Here is a 15963-nt window from a genome sequence, read left to right on the forward strand (position 1 = left end):
TAGCTGAGAAAAGATATATTTCTTTTTATTCCTATCAAGTTTTCTCCAGAGGTCTATCATACCTAACTTTTCTATAATTATATTCTACTCCTTAACTTCTTCTTCTTCTTTTTTTTAATCTATTGTATAAGGGCAGCTAGATGGCGCAGTGGATAGAGTACTGGCCCTGGAATCAGGAGTACCTGAGTTCAAATCTGGCCTCAGACACTTAACACTTATTAGCTGTGTGGCCCTGGGCAAGTCACTTAACCCCAATTGCTTCACTAAAAAAAAAAAAAAATCTATTGTATAGTTTTTTAGTGTATAGTTATAACTAAATCAGAGTATGGACGACTTGAAGTCCCACCCTAGTATGGTTTTACTATTTCTTCTTATAACTCATTTAACTTTTCCTTTAAGAATTTGGATGAAATGACTAATGATAAAATATACTCTTGTCCTCAAAAGAAAGAACTGATATTGATTGAGCACAATTGAACTGAAGCATGCCATTTTGCACCTTCCTTTTTTCTCTTATTCAAGTTTTCTTATACAAAAAAAAATTATATGGCATTGTTTTATAAAATTGCACATGTATAGCCTAAATCTGATTGCTTACTGCTTCAAGGAGGAAGTAAGGGAACAAGAGAAGGAGGGATAGAATTTGTAACTCATAAATTTGGGTAAAAATGTGTATTATTATTTTAAAAAAGAATTTGGTAACTATAGCCTTTAGTACATATATATTTAATATTGATAAGACTTCATTGTCTATGATATCTTTTAGCAAGTTGTTGTTGATTCAGTAATTTCCCTCTTTATTTCTTCTAACTAGATCAATTTTTGCATTCACTTTATCTAAGATCATGTTTGCTACCCTGCCTTTTTTACATCAACTGAAACATAATAGATTCTGCTCTAGCCCCTAATTTTAACTTTGCGTGCATCTCTCTTTTTTTTAAAGTGTATTTCCTGTAAACAACATATTGTTGGATTGTGATTTCTAACCTCTTCTGATGCTTCTGTTTTTTAGGTGAACTCATCTCCTTCTCCTTCTCAATTATTATTACTGTTTGCATTTCCCTCCATCCTATTTTCTTCTGTTTATACTTCTTTCTTTTGACCCTGTCCCTCCTTAAAGTTTGTTTTGTTTCTGACCACTGCCTTCTTGAATTTGTCTTCCCTTTTATTTCCCCACTTTCTCTTTTCCTTTCCCCCTCCTACTTTCCTATTGAGTAATATAGGATTCAATAACCAATTGAGTGTGTCTATATCTTCTTTCTTCTTTGAACCAATTCAGATGAGAGTGAGGCTCAAGCATTGCTCACCCTTCCATTATTTCCCCCTACATCATAAAAGCTCTCCCTTGTGTGACTCTTTTATGTAAGATCATTTTCCTCATTCTTTCTCTCCCTTCCCCCTTCTTATAGTATATCCCTCTTTATTGTCCATTCATTATTTTGAGATCATTTCAATGTAATCAAGTTGCCCCTATGCCTTCTTTCAATGCAGAGTCCTAATAATGAAAAAGTTTTTAGGAATTACAGGCATCAGCTTTTCACATAGGAATATAAACAGTATAACATTGTTGAATCTCTTACATTTTCTTTCATGTTTACCTTTCCTTGTTCCTCTTAAGTCTCATATTTGAAAGTCAAATTTTCTATTCATCTCTGTTCTTTCCATCAGGAATTCTTGGAAGTCCTCTATTTCATTAAATATCCATTTTTTTTTCTTTCCTTTGGAAGGATTATTCTGAGATTTGCTACACAGGTTGTTCTTGATTACAATACTGTGCCTTCCAGAATAACATATTCCAAGGCCTTTACAAATATATTATGGTAGCTAGTAAATCTTCTGTGATCCTGACTGTTTATTTGAACAGTTTCTTATGGGCTGCTTGAAATATTTCCTCAACCTGGAAGCTCTAGAATTTGACTAAAATATTCCTGGGAATTTTCATTTTGGGATCGCTTTCAGGAGGTAATCAGTAGATTCTTTCAATATCTAGATATCTAAATATAACAGGTTCTAGATATGGAGGGGGAGGATATTTTTCCTTGATAATTTTTGGAAATATGATATCTAGGTTCTTTCTTTGATCATGGCTTTCAGATTGTCCAATAATTCTTAAATTGTCTCTCCTCATTGTATTTTCCAAGTCAGTTTTTTTGGATATTTCACATTTTCTTCTATTATTTCATTCTTCTCACTGTTTTTATTGTGTTTTGATGCCTCATTAAGTCATTAGCTTTCACATGTCTCATTCTAATTTTTAAGAAATTATTTTCTTCAGTGATCTTTTGTTCCCATTTGGCCAATTCTTCTTTTTAAAGAGGTATTTTCATCAATGAAGTTCCATAATTCCTTTACTATTTTGACAATTACATATATATATATATATATATATATATATATATATATATATATATATTTGGTGTTTTTTTATAGTATATTTATTCCTCTTTTACAAAGCTGTTGTCTTTTTATAATTTTTTGTATTGGTTTTATTTCTTTTCCCATTTTCCTCTACTTCTCTTATTTTATTTTTTAAGTCATCTTTTAGCTCTTCCAGGAATTCTTTTTGGGGTTTTGTCCAATTCACCTTTTTTTTCCCTTAAGGCTTTGCTTGTAATTGTTTTGACATCATTATCTTTTTCTGAGTTTGTCACCATAGTCATGTACATTTTTGTAGTTCATTTTTCTTGCCTATTTCTTGACTTTGAACCTTATGTTAAAGTTGGGGTCTGCTTCTGGGAGGGGTGGGGTACTGTCCCTAGATTACTGCTATTTTCAGAACTAGTTTGGGGAGTTTGGAAATTTTCAGTGCTTCCAAGGTGGAAGGGATGTGCCTCCAGGGAGAGGGATGGTCACTGCTCCTCTGGTCTACTTTCTTGTCCTTACACCGGAAGAGTTCCTGATCCCTTGGGAAAGAAAGTACTCCTCTCCACCCTGAAACTGTTACTTGAAGGAGGAGATCGACAATGAAGTACTCAAACAGCACCCAGTCCTGTTCCCATTGTTAGCACTGGGGTCCTTTGTAACCTCTTTCTTACCAGTTGCCTGATCACCTTATTGCCTCTGGCTTGAGAGCTTCTGACGTTGCTGCTATTTCTGCCTCAAAGGCCCATTACTATTCTTTCTGCCACATGGCATCTGGGATGACTCCTACCCCAGTGTCACAGACCTCTCCTTGCAACCTCCTAAACTTTTGTGGTTTGGATAAATGCCTCACCCTAACCTTTTATTGGCTTGCTGCTTCAGAACTTGATTTGATATATTATTAAAGTTGTTTGGAAGGGAATGTTGGGTGAGCTTAGATGTATTTCCTTTAGTCTGCCATCTTGGCTCTATCGCTAGAAGTGAAAAGGATAGGTTCAGAGAAACTTGGAAAGATGTATGCAAGTTGATGTAGAGTGAAATGATCAGAACTAGGAAAACAATTCACAGCAAGAGTAAAAATAAACAACTTTGGAACACTTAAGAACTCTAATCAACGTACTAAGCAAGGACTGTTGAGGAACTATGCCAGAGGTGTCAAATTCATGGCCTGTGGGCCACCTGAAAAACTCCTTGTTATGTGAGGAATCAGATTAAAATGAAATTGAGAGGGGGCAGCTAGGTGGCACAGTAGATAAAACACCGGCCCTGAATTCAGGAGGACCTGAGTTCAAATTCAACTTCAGACACTTGACACTAGCTGTGTGACCCTGAGCAAGTCACTGAACCCTCATTGCCCTGCAAAAAAAATAAATTTAAAAAAATGAAATTGAGAAATGTTTGACAGAATAAAAATACAATACAGCATATTGTTAATTTCTGTTTTTCTGAGACAATACGTAGTCCACAGGGATTGATTCCTTTTTGAGTTTGACCCCACTAAATTGTAATACCCAAGAGTAACAGCAAAGTGTTGGATTCATTTTATAGGAGATATACATTTTGGGACAAAGACCATGTAGGATTTTATTTTACTTAATGATGCTATTTGTTACAAAGATTTTTTTCTTTTAGTTTTTAATTAAAATTTTAAGCCTTTTTTGGTTTCCTGTCTCCCTCATTTTAAATGTGGGGACTGTAAGATGGAAATAAAATAAATGGGGAGCCAAGATGGCGGAGAGAAAGTAGCAAGCTGCCTGAGCTCTCTTTCTGTTCCCTCAAAAAGAACATTAAATGAAGCCTCTAGATGGATTCTGAAACTACAGAGCCTGCAAAGAGACAGAGAGACACAGTCTTCCAACCAGAGATAATTTAAAAGACTTCAGGAAATGGACGGTCTTACTCAGGCTAAAGGGAAGCCCAGAGCAGGGCAGCAGCCCAGTGCCGAGGAGGTCGGGGCAAGTCAGCAGGAGCTGTGGGCCACAGATGAACAATTGAGGCCCCTGGAACCTGGCTCAAAAATCTGGTGGCCAAGAAGGACAGTGGAAAAACCTACTTGCACCGGCCGGGAGGGCAGGTTGCCAGCTGTAGGGCCACGAACGGGACAGATGGGATCGGGCACCTGGCCGAGTGCGCTCAGACAGGAAGTGCAGGGGGGCGAACTGCACACACTATAAAGGCCTCAGAGTAAAAAGCCAGTCACACAGCACCTATACCCCTACACAAGAAGCCCAAAACAGGGACCCTTGTGCCTCCAGAGCAAACCTCAACTTAAAAAATAAATAAATAAGCTGCAATAATGAGTAAGAAGCAAAATAGAGCCCTCTCCATTGAGAGCTTCTATATCAATAGGGAAGAAGCCAACACAAACTCAGATGAAGACAATACCCTCAAATTGCCTTCATGTGAAGCCTCATGAGGGAAGGTGAATTGGTCTCAAGAACAAAAAGCTTTCCTGGAAGAGCTCAAAAAGGATTTTAAAAATCAATTGAGAGAGGTAGAAGAAAAAATGGGGAGAGAAATGAAAGCAAAACAAGAAAACTATGAAAAAAGAATCAGCAGCTTGGAAAAGGAAGCACAAAGATTGACTGGCCAAATTGGGGGAAAAGTGTATAATTTCAGTGAAGAAAACAATGCCTTAAAAATTCATTTGGCCAAATGGAAAAAAAGGTGCATAATCTCACTGAAGAAAACAATGCCTTAAAAATTAAAATTAGACAGCTGGAAGATAAGGAATCCATGAGACACCAGGAATCAGTCAAGCAGAATCAAAAGAATGAAAAAATAGAAGAAAATGTGAAATACCTCATTGGAAAGACAACAGATCTGGAAAACAGATCCAGGAGAGACAATTTGAGAATCATTGGACTGCCTGAAAGCCATGACCAGAAAAAGAATCTAGAAACCATATTCCAGGAAATTATTAAGGAGAACTGCCCTGATATCATAGAATCAGAGGATAAAATCATCATTGAAAGAATCCACTGATCACCTCCTGAAAGAGACCCCAAAAGGAAAACTCCAAAGGGTTATTGTAGCCAAATTCCAGAATTATCAGGTGAAGGAGAAAATACTCCAAGCAGCCAGGAAGAAGCAATTTAAATATCATGGAGCCACAGTCAGGATTGCTCAGGACCTGGCAGCTTCAACATTAAAGGAACACAAGGCTTGGAATATGATATTCCAGAAGGCAAAGGAGCTTGGATTGCAGCCAAGAATCTATTACCCAGCAAAGCTGTTCATTCGCTTTCAGGGGAAAAGATGGACATTTAATGACATTGGGGACTTTCAATCTTTCCTGACGAAAAGACCAGAACTGAATAGAAAATTCAATCTTAACATACAAGACTCAAGAGAAGTTTAAAAAGGTAAAAAGAGGGGGAAAAAAAGGTTACTCAATTAGGTTAAACTGTTTATATCCCTACATGGGAAGATAATACTCATAACTCTTAAGAACTATAAATGTATTTGTGCAGAGAAAAGGACTTTACACAGAGGGTATAAATATAAATATAAATAGTCTTTGATGTGATGATACAAAAAAAATTAAGGGGTTAAAAAGGGAGTCTATGGGGAGGAGAGGAAAGGGGAGGTGGAATGGAATGAATTATATCATATGAAGAGGTAAAAAAACCCTATTACCATAGAGGGAAAGAAAGGAGGGGTGAACATTGTTTCAATCCTACACTCATTAGATTTGATTCAAAGAGGGAATAACATATACGTTCATTAGGATAAAGAAACTTAGCTCATTCTTTAGGGAAGCAAAAGGGGAAGGGAAAGGGGGGGGACTGATAGAAGGGAGGACAAAAGCAAGGGAGAAAAGGGTAAAGAACAGAGGGGGTGATAAAAAGGGAGGGCAGATTGGGGGAGGCAGGGGTAAGAAGTAAAACATCGGTGAGGAGGAATAGGGTTAAAGAAGGGGGGAAAAGTACAAAGGGGTTAAATAGAATGGAGGGGAATAGACAGTCAGTAATAATAACTGTGAATGTTAATGGGATGAACTCTGCTATAAAACGGAAGCAAATTGCAGAGTGGATTAAAAACCAAAATCCTACAATATGCTGTTTTCAAGAAACACATTTGAAGCAGAGAGATAGACACAGAGTAAAGGTAAAGGGCTGGAGCAGAATATATTATGCTTCAGCGAAAGTTAAAAAAGCAGGGGTAGCAATCCTTATCTCAGACAAAGCACAGGCAAAAATAGATCTCATTAAAAGAGATAAGGAAGGAAATCACATCTTGCTAAAAGGTACTATAGATAATGAAGTAATATCAACATTAAATATGTACGCGCCAAGTGGTATAGCATCCAAGTTCTTAGAGGAGAAGTTAAATGAGTTACAAGAGGAATTAGACAGTAATACTATACTAGTGGGGGATCTGAATCTCCCTCTTTCAGAATTAGATAAATCTAGACAAAAAATAAATAAGAAAGAAGTGAAAGAGGTGAATAGATTACTAGAAAAGTTAGACATGATAGATGTCTGGAGAAAGTTGAATGGGGATAGAAAGGAATATACCTTTTTCTCAGCAGTACATGGCACATTTTCAAAAATTGACCATGTATTAGGGCACAAAAACATCATAGTCAAATGTAGAAAGGCAGAAATAGTAAATCCATCCTTCTCAGATCACGATGCAATAAAAATTACATGTAAGAAAGAGTCAGGGAAAAGTAGAATGAAAATCAATTGGAAACTAAATAATTTCATTCTAAAGAATGAATGTGCCAAACAACAAATCATAGAAACAATCAATAACTTTATCCAAGAGAATGACAATAATGAGACAACATACCAAAATCTATGGGATGCAGCCAAAGCAGTGCTTAGGGGAAAGTTTATAGCTCTAACTGATTACAAGAATAAAAAAGAGAAAGAGGAGATTAATGAATTGGGCATGCAACTTAAAAAGCTAGAAAAAGAACAAATTAGAAATCCCCAACTAGATACTAAACTAGAGATCCTGAAAATTAAAGGAGAAATTAATAAGATTGAAAGCACAAAATCTATAGAATTAATCAATAAAACTAAGAGCTGGTTTTATGAAAAACCAATAAAATAGATAAAATATTGGTTAATTTGATAAAAAAAAGAAGAAAACCAAATCACCAGTATCAAAAAATGAAAAGGGTGATGTTATCACCAATGAAGTGGAAATTAAAGCAATAATTAGGAATTATTTTGCCCAACTGTATGCCAATAAATTTGACAATCTAAACGAAATGGATGAATATTTACAAAAATACAAAGTGCCCAGGTTAACTGAAGAGGAAATAAAATCCTTAAATAAACCCGTATTAGAAAAAGAAATTGAACAAGCCATTAATGAACTCCCTAAGAAAAAATCCCCAGGGCCAGATGGGTTTACGGGTGAATTTTACCAAACATTTAAAGAACAATTAATTCCAATATTATACAAATTATTTGGGAAAATAGGGGAAGAAGGAGTTCTACCAAATTTGTTTTATGACACAAATATGGTGGTGATACCAAAACCAGGCAAAGCAAAAACAGAGAAAGAAAATTATAGACCAATTTCCCTAATGAATATTGACGCTAAAATATTAAATAAGATATTAGCAAGGAGATTACAGCAAGTGATCACCAGGATAATACACTATGACCAGGTGGGATTTATACCAGGAATGCAGGGCTGGTTCAACATTAGGAAAACTATTAACATAATCAACCACATCAATAAGAAAACCAACCAAAATCATATGATTATCTCAATAGATGCAGAGAAAGCTTTTGACAAAGTACAGCACCCATTCCTAATAAAAACACTAGAGAGTTTAGGAATAGGTGGAGCTTTCCTTAAATTAATAAACAGTATCTACCTAAAGCCATTAGCAAGTATTATATGCAATGGAGATAAATTAGAGGCCTTCCCAATAAGATCAGGGGTGAAACAGGGATGTCCATTATCACCCCTATTATTTAATATTGTTCTAGAAATGTTAGCTTTAGCAATCAGAGAAGAGAAGGGAATTAAAGGAATTAGAAAAGGCAAGGAGGAAACAAAACTATCACTCTTTGCAGATGATATGATGGTATACTTAAGGAATCCTCGAGAATCAAGTCAAAAATTACTTGAAACAATTAACAACTTTAGCAAAGTAGCAGGATATAAAATAAATCCACATAAATCATCAGCATTTCTATACATGACCAACAAAGTCCAGCAGCAAGAGATAGAAAGAGAAATTCCATTTAAAGTAACGGTAGATAATATAAAATACTTGGGAGTCTACTTGCCAAGACAAACCCAGGAACTCTATGAACACAACTACCAAACACTCTTCACACAAATCAAATCAGATCTAAATAATTGGAAAGATATCGATTGCTCATGGATAGGCAGAGCTAATATAGTAAAAATGACAATACTGCCTAAATTAATTTACTTATTCAGTGCCATACCAATCAGACTACCTAAAAATTATTTTATACAGCTAGAAAAAATAATAACAAAATTCATCTGGAAAAACAAAAAATCAAGAATATCCAGGGAAATAATGAAAAAAAATTCACAGGAAGGTGGGTTAGCGGTACCAAACCTGGAGCTTTACTATAAAGCGGCAGTCATCAAAACTATCTGGTACTGGCTCAAAAATAGAGTGGTAGATCAATGGAATAGGCTAGGCTCAGGAAATGCAGTAGTAAATGACACTAGGAATGTAGTGTTTGATAAACCCAAAGACTCCAGCTTCTGGAATAGGAACTCAGCATTTGACAAAAACTGCTGGGAAAACTGGAAGATATTATGGCACAAATTACTCATAGACCAACATTTTACACCTTATACTAAAATAAGGTCAAAATGGACACATGATTTAAACAAAAGAGGTGATACCATAGGTAAATTAGGAGAGAAAGGAATAGTCTACCTATCAGATCTTTGGAAAGGAAAACAGTTTATGACCAAACAAGAGATAGAGTATATTATAAAATGTAAAATAGATGATTTTGATTAAATTAAATTAAAAAATTTTTGTACAAACAGAAACAATGCATCCAAAATTAGAAGGGAGGCAGAAAGCTGGGAAACAATTTTTGAGGCCAGTGCTTCTGATAAAGGCCTCATCTCTAAAATATATAGGGAATTAAATCAAATTTATAAGAATCCAAGTCATTCCCCAATTGAGAAATGGTCAAAGGATATGAACAGGCAGTTTTCTGATGAAGAAACCAAAGCTATCTATTCCCATATGAAAAAATGCTCTAAATCTCTAATGATTAGAGAGATGCAAATTAAAACAACTCTGAGGTACCACCTGACACCTATCAGATTGGCTAAAATGACAAAAAAGGAAAATAATAAATGTTGGAGAAGCTGTGGAAAAATTGGAACACTAATGCATTGTTGGTGGAGCTGTGAACTGATCCAACCATTCTGGAGAGCAATTTGGAATTATGCCCAAAGGGCAATAAAGTTGTGCATACCCTTTGACCCAGCAATACCACTTTTGGATCTTTTGCTCAAAGAAATCATGGAAAAGGGAAAGGGACCCACATGTACAAAAATATTTATAGCTGCTCTTTATGTGATGACAAGGAATTGGAAGTTGAGGGGATGCCCATCAATTGGGGAATGGCTGGACAAGTTGTGATATATGAATACAATGGAATACTATTGTGCTGTAAGAAACGATGAGCAGGAGGAGTTCAGAGAAACCTGGAGATTCTAGCGTGGGCTGATGATGAGTGAGATGAGCAAAACCAGAAGAACATTGTACACAGTATCATCAACATTGAGTGTTGATCTACTGTGATGGACTATATTCTTCTCACCAATGCAATGGTACAGAAGAGTTCCAGGGGACTCATGATAGAAGAGGATCTCCAAATCCAGGGGGAAAAAAAAAGAACTGTGGAGTAGATGCTGAATGAACCATACTATTTCTTTTGCTTTGGTGCTGATGTTTTTCTATTTTGAGGTTTTTCATCATTGCTCTGATTTTTCTCTTATAACATGACTAATGCAGAAATATGTTTAATGTTATTATGTGTGTATATATGTATATATGTATATGTATATATATATATATATATGTATGTGTATATATATATATATATATATATAACCTATATCAGATTACCTGCTGTCTAGGGGAGGGGGGAGGGAAGGGAAGGAGGGGAGGGAGGGAGAAAAATCTGAAATTGGAAAGCTTGTATAAACAAAAGTTGACAACCATCTTTACATGTAACGGGAAAAAATAAAATACTTTATTAATTTAAAAAGAAATAAAATAAATGCTTATTAATTTTAAAATTCATTCAATTACTGTGCTAAACACTAGGGATATATAAAAAGGCAAAGGAAAGTCTCTTCCCTCAAGGAGCTTATGGTCTAATAAGGTAGACAACATGAAAACAAATATATACAAAGCAAGTTACAAGCAGGATAAATAGGAAATAATTTAAAAGGATAAAGGACTGGAATAGATGGGTTAGGAAAAGATTTCTGTAGAATATGGAAAAATATATCTCTTCCATTTTCATGGTTTCATTCATCATCTACTTCTCTTCTACTGTTTGACACCTCTGCATGCTTATTTGTCACTTCAAACTCACCATCTTTCTCTTTTCAAACTAGTTTATTTTCTCTGAATGTTCTCGTTTCTATCAATTTTTTTCTGGTTAACCATGCTTGGAAACTCATTGTCATCCTTGACTCCTCTCCTTTTCCTTTCTCTAGTATTCAGTCAGTCACCAAGTATTAGAAATCAATTCATAATGTTCTTCATATCTATCACTTTCTTTTATGTCATATTGCTATTGTCATCATCTAGGTTCTCATTACCCTATGTCTGTATTATTATGTTAGTTGATTAATCACCCTCCCTCAAATACATTCTACAAATTGTATACATATCATTAGAACCACCCATTATTCCTTGTTTTGCTCTGCAAAACTCTATCCTTTGAATGACTGGATTCCACATCTCTGCCCTTGAGATACTTGAAGATAGTTATGATATACCCCATCTGAGTCTTCTCACATTCTGGTTAAATATCCTCATCTTCTTCAAGCAATGTGTTCCTTTACTACCCTTGTGGCTCTCCTCTGAATACTTTCCAGCTTATCAGCCTTCCTCCTAATTTGGTCCCCATAAATGAGTTCAATAATTATTTGTTTTCACATAGATAACTATCCAGAAAAGGCCTACCCTGATGACTAATCATGACAGAATGCCCTGAGTTTTTGAAGGCTATGTCAACAGATAGCAGAGTTTGGAAGGCCCAGAATGATTTTACTTCTCATTTCTTCCTTATAGATGCCCTAGAGTCCTTCAAGTATTAGCTCAAATAGCAACTATATAGGAAGTCCATCCTGATTCTCCAATTACTAGTACCTTTTCATGTCCCAAAAATTACATTCTATATACTTTGCATTAATTTTCTATTTATTTTAGTATCAGTTGATTCTGAACAATAGAGGGCAAAGCCTTCTAAATGAAGGTATTGCTTCATTTATGTCTCTGAATCCTTGCCACCCAGCATAGTGCCCCAAATATAATAGACACTTAAGAAATGCTTCTTCAATGATTTAACCAAAATAAGAACTCTTCAAAAACAAAATTGGTGAAAATACATATACATCATGCAGGAGCCATTCTAGCTAAGGGTATGAGAGCATCTTACTAAAATGAGGGCTACTCAATTTTGGTAACTCCACAAGAGTATCACATGATTACTGGGGAGGGAAGTTTTTATCTTTGGTTGTTATCTGTGGTCATAGAAGGGAAACCAAATCACAGTTCATTAAAATATAGAAGTGAAAGCACCTACATAAAATAATCAGAGGATCAAATTAAATTTGTTGTTCTAGCATTGTCAAGCCTATCTTATTCATGGAAAGAATGCAGTGATATATATTTGACATCATACCTGGGACAAGCTTGTTATGAAGGCTGGCATTTGGCCAAATATATGTCTACTCTGAACACTCTAAGAACATCCATGGCAGGATATATTTCTAGTCCAGCCATAGGAATCATTCAAGAAGAATTTTCAGGTCTACACTGGAACCAGTTGACATTGTCCAACTCATTATTGGATACTTACCATCCTTTAATGGGTATTCAAAGTATTGAGAATATGTAATTTATTCACATCCTATTGATAAAGGAGGAAGCGTGTGTTTCCTGAATATTAAAAAATTATAATTTTGATAGGAGTATCTGAAATGTACATTGATGCTAATATCATCAATTAATAAATAAAATTGACTGTTCTACTGCTAACCCAGTAGCCACCTAACTATCCAATATCAACTTGAAAAGACAGCCACACCATGAAAGCAAGCTCTGTTTACTGCTGAATTGTGCCTTTGGTCTGATTCTTTTGTTCTGTCTGCAAGATTAATTTGGTTACTGAAAAGTGAAAGTTTTTTTGTCCACTCGCACAGCAGGTGAGGTGGGTGAAAATAACTGTAGCCAGAATTTTGCAAGGTGCAACTCTGGAAGGGTAGCTCCTATACGAATATAAGTAAGTAGTAAGTAAAATAAGAATAAAATGATGACATTCTTCAAGAAACAGCTTTAGGTCCTTGAAAATGATTATTTCAGTTTGCCTGCAACTGTAAAAATGAGTTTCAGGTAATAGCTTTTCTTTTATATAGTAAATGATGAATGACCATTTAAACATTGACTCATCCAACAACGAAGATATAAAAAACATAAAAACTTACTGTGCTAACAGGGAATTTGAGGACTGAAGTCACCTGATTTTTCAACCCGGTGATTACACTACAGGGACATTCATTTGTCTTTACTTCGGCTCTGGAGTTGCAAAAAATATATTTTCCCAACCAAGACAATCAAGCCCTTTAGCTCCTGCCATTAATATTTCTCTTCCTAGCCCTGGAAATACTTTCCTCATTCGAACTGATGGGTTTTCTAGGACTTTGGAAATGTTAATGACAATCCCAATCATTCCATGAAGGGACCTGGAGATAGCAGTGAGAACATCCTTTCACCAATATTTGTTTTACCAAAACAACTTAAAGATGCCCTTGATTTCTCTGGTCTGCATCCCCAATACTTGAAGCCTAGCATAAGACATTACTGGACATTTATGGTGAAATTCCAAAGGAAGGAAAGCTCTAAAGTAAAGGAAACACATGAGCTTTTATAAGCAGGTGAGGTTCCTTCAGGCTATTCACAAACATGTAACTAATCTTGAGTGGAGTTTCAAGGATTTTAAAATGACAAATTATGTAATCATATTCTACAGTTAAAATGTTAACTATAAATGTTGAGGGGCATGGATGATGAGAGAAAACTTGATTTAGGAAATTGCTTATTTTTTTTTTATTTTCAAAATCCAAGATACATTAATCCACATAAAAGGAGCTAACTCAAGGTTTACCAGATTATTAATTTTGAGTAATGTAGATTTGTGGGGTTGAGATAGTTGTTCCTTACTGATTCCCTAGATATAATGCCTATAACCCTCAAAACACTTAAAGTTTATTTTTATGCATTTTATTTTAAATCCCTACCATTTTTATCATGTTAATTTTTGCATTAAACCTTCTGTTGATATCTCTAATTTTATTGGAAAGATTTCTTCTTTCCTGTTCCATTGTTTTCTCCTATTTTTTTGCATTGCTCATTTAAGAAAACCTTAACTTTTCTTGCTCTTCTTTTGAATTCTACATTCAGTTGGGTAAATCTTTCTCTTTCCCTTTCCCTCTTTCCCCAGCTATTTGTAAAGCCTCAACAAATAGCCATTTTGCTTTCTTGCTATTCTTTTTCTTTGGAATGTTTGTTGTTGCTGTCTCTTCTACGATATTGTAAACCTTTGTCCATAGTTCTTCAAGCACTCTATCTGCCAGGTCTAATCCCTTAAATCTATTTATCACTTCCACTTCATATTCATAAGGAATGTTATTTAGGTCATCTTAATATGGTCTGATGGTTTTTCCTACTTTCTTTAATTTAACTGAATCTTGCAATAAGAAGCTCATGATCTGAGTGAGTTAGCTCCAGTTCTTGTTTTAACTGACTATATAGAGTTTCTCCACCTTTGTCTGCAGAGTATATAATCAATCTGATTTCTATATTGATGATCTGGTGATGTCCATTTGTATAGTCACCTTTCAGGTTGTTAGCCTTGCCCTTCTTTAGTATTTGGATGTAACTGAGATTTTTCCAATCAGTGGACACTGTTATGTTTTCTGTTTTTAATTTTTTTTCACTGTTATGTTTTCCAAAATTGTTGATATATTGATTGCAGCACTTTAACACCATCATCTTTTAAGATTTTAAATAGTTCAGCTGGAATACCTCTACTAGTCTTATTGTTAGCAAGGCTTCCTAAGGTCACTTGACTTCATTCTCCAGGATATCTGGCTCTAGATCAGTAACCACACCTTAGTGGTTATTAGTGATTTTAAGATCTTTCTTTTATAGTTCTGTGTATTCTTGCCACCTCTTCTTAATCTCTTATGCATACCAGTAGGTTATCTTCAATTTAAAGTCTTAAAGAGTTATCTAGACCAATAAAAGGTTGTGACTTCTGCAGCATCACACAGAACACAGGCATTATAGGCAGGACTTAACCCAAGTCTCCCTGGCTCTCAAGTTATTATGCAATACTTATGGTCAGTATTATATATGGTACTGTGGTAAGCCATAGAGTACAGACTTATCCACCTACCTCTTTGAATTGATGTGATTATGTGAAAGCCATTGATATACATCTTTTCTATGAACAGGAGGAAATTGCAACATGGCAGAAGGAAATCAGTTCCTAACTATTTCACTGGAGAAGAGTGAGAGTTAAACAATCAAAAAAGTACAAAATTTACTGCTTAGGTAGGTGTGGACAGGTCTCTGTCCAAGCCATCCTTTCCCATTCATTCATTGTTCTTCCATGCTACAAAAAATTATGTTTTTATACAGAGGACATCTTTCAAGAATGTACTATAACTCATGTTCCAATAATATGTGGTCAAGGCAGTAATAAAGGTGCTATATTGAAAAGTAATAGTCTAGCTAGGTTGTTTAAAAGAAAAGAAAAATTTTGAAAAGTTGAAAATCCATACATAAATACAGATTAGAATTATGTCAGTATTAATTCAACATGTACATTTATCAATTATTAGTTCAATAAGTACTCTCATAATTCTATAATCCTTTATTAAGTGACTTCTATGTACTAGACTCTATACTAGGTTTCGGGGACAAAAATGATCTTTCCCTCAAGGGCTTACATTTGAATTGGGGAAATTAGCATGTAAACTTTTGCACAAAGTAAATACAAAGTAATTTCTAAGAGAATGGGAGAGAATACTATGGTACAGAGAGATTGGGAAAGGTGTCATAGAGAAAATGGTACTTGAATAAAAGCAGCAGTAGTTTTTTAGATCTTTGGAAAAACAGCAACTTAAAGGTTATCAATCTCCTCTTAAAGCCACCATGGCCATAACTTGATAGTCAAGCCAATTGGGAAAATTTCCATTATGAATAGACATGAAGTTCTTAGCTATTTTTGTGTCATGGACACTTTTAGAAGCCTGGCAAAACCTATGGACCCTTTCTCAAATGAATGCTTTTAAATGCACAAAATATAATACATTGAATTACAA

The 15963-nt window shown here is 35.1% G+C and overlaps 1 long non-coding RNA gene across 1 annotated transcript in view; it reads right to left on the reverse strand.

Moving 5' to 3' along the window:
• The window catches only part of LOC122742966, a 725757-nt gene that overhangs the window by 86409 nt on the left and 623385 nt on the right, over window positions 1–15963 (reverse strand). The window lies entirely within an intron of this gene.

Source organism: Dromiciops gliroides, chromosome 2 (genome assembly GCF_019393635.1).
Source record: "Dromiciops gliroides isolate mDroGli1 chromosome 2, mDroGli1.pri, whole genome shotgun sequence".
Taxonomy (NCBI): Eukaryota; Metazoa; Chordata; class Mammalia; order Microbiotheria; family Microbiotheriidae; genus Dromiciops; species Dromiciops gliroides.